This window comes from Gordionus sp. m RMFG-2023, chromosome 1 (assembly GCF_954871325.1).
Source record: "Gordionus sp. m RMFG-2023 chromosome 1, tfGorSpeb1-WG-v2, whole genome shotgun sequence".
NCBI classification, from domain to species: Eukaryota; Metazoa; Nematomorpha; class Gordioida; order Chordodea; family Parachordodidae; genus Gordionus; species Gordionus sp. m RMFG-2023.
Window position 1 is genome coordinate 6,134,568 of NC_088775.1, and position 2,242 is coordinate 6,136,809.

Sequence of the window (2,242 nt, forward strand, 5' to 3'; positions counted from 1 at the left end):
ATATGTGCCATTTATAGTTGGAGAATTGCTATTAACAGTTTTTCTTCTTCGATTGGTTTGCATTTCCTAATATCATTGGCATTTGACATATCATAAATACGTATGCTCATCATCTGAGTCGTTTTGGTTAAATTTTAAGATTTTTGTGATTCTGAAGTAATTGAGAAAGTGAATTTTCAAGAGTAAATCCGGGTGACGTTTTTAAACGTATAATATTCTTTTTCTTCATCTGTTGAGTCAAAATAAATACATTTTCAATTTTTTTGCATGTCCTAATTTTAAGTGGATTGAGATTGTGAATTTTCAAGAATACAAGACGCGTGACGTTTTTAGATAAATAATTTTTTCCTTCATTGGCTTATATATCTTAAAAAACATAATTTTATTTATAAAATTTGAATCAATATACGTTTTAGTAAGAAGTAACAAGGAAATCTTTCTCTAAATCGCTTTGATATTTAATTATAACTAATTATGCATGCAATAGTGGTTAAAAATGGACTCCGACTTTCTAGATTTCTTCTCTTCGTTCCATAATAAAATTTAAAAAAAGAGAATTATATATGTCAGTCTCAGTCAATAGAATAAATAATAATATTTGGAACATTTTCTTGCCAAAACCGACACTACCAGTTATCGAGACGACACTAACCTATCACAAATATTGATATATAATTTGCTGAAACATACAAAAATTATTTTAAAAAAAATAATAAATAAATTATCAATCTTAAAAAATCAGGAAACAAAGGAGTGGAGGCAATCTTTTTAAAAATTATTATTACTAAGATAAAAAAATGGAATAGAAAATTACATTTTTTTAAAAAAAAATTAGTATAAATATATTTTTGCCTGATTTAATTATTTTTTGGTGTCAAAAATTGGGCTAAAAAGCTATTTAACCAAATTTTAAGAGGGTTAAATAATTTGATATTGATAAAGGAAAAATTATTATTTCAAATAAATAAAGTTAAAGAATACTCTGGCTCATACTGAGATTGGATAATATTTCTGTAGAAACCCGTCTTCATTTAATTCTTCCTTCTCTCTATGAGAATAAAACGTCAAAGGATATTCTAACTTATGGATAAATTTTATCCTAAAAATAAATATTTTTAAATATCCCCTGAATCAGGTACGATTCTGTTACAATTTATTTTTATAACCTTAATATAACATTTATAAAAATTAATACCATCTATTTTACATATTAACTAGGATTCTTTGTAAAAATAATAATGATCGGGATGTATTTTCAATAAATAAATTGTATTCTAATTCTTTTTATAAATATTTTAATTAATTATATTTGTCATGTTGGTAGTTCAGAATAAGATATTTCAATATTTTGAAGATGATATAAAAGTCATTTGGATGGTTAATAAAAATAATACAAATATATATGATTTTGGTTATTTATATAAAAGGTTTTCGAATATATTTTTTTGATGAATTATATATACTGATAAATAATTTTAACAAAAATGATAATAACCCAACTCAAGGAATCTTCAACTCAGAGAAATTTTTTAATTGGAAGATATCTATATAAAGCTAAACAAGTAAATAGGATTAAAGTATCTACTGGATCTTATCAGCAGTATAAGATTTGCAAATGGGTTAATGTTAATCAAGGGTTTCAGGTATGGGTAAGAGATAAGATATATTTTCGAGGGTTTTAATCAATAACATAATGTTTTAATAATTTTATAACAACTTGTATCTGACAAGCCATGTGATTAAAAATAATTTCCTTGAGTTGGTCATATATATAAAATAGAAATTCCAAAACTAATGGAATGGGTCAAATCAAAATTTACGGATTAGAAATATTAAAATGATTTTTTTATATTAAGTTATAAATTCATCCAAGAAAAGAAAATATATTTTTAAATACAAGAATAATGTTAGAAGATTCTTATAACCACTAAATCGCCAAGTTCAAAATCGCGATAACATCCCCAAAAAATAACTGCAAATTTAAAAGCCATTATTATTGTATATTTTTATTAAAAAACCAAAAAAAACACTGATATAATTGTCATTTGGGCTATGAATATTTGTTCAAGGGGTATGGTCAAAATTATGTTTACCTAAAATGTAGAGATAACATAGAGGGCCGAGCAAAGCTTTCCTTATTCACCAATACAATATTATCACTTAATTCATTTTTAATCTAGATAATCATAGTTCAAGGCCAGTTTTGCTGATTGTACACAATTTGTGAAACTTCAGGTGAGTT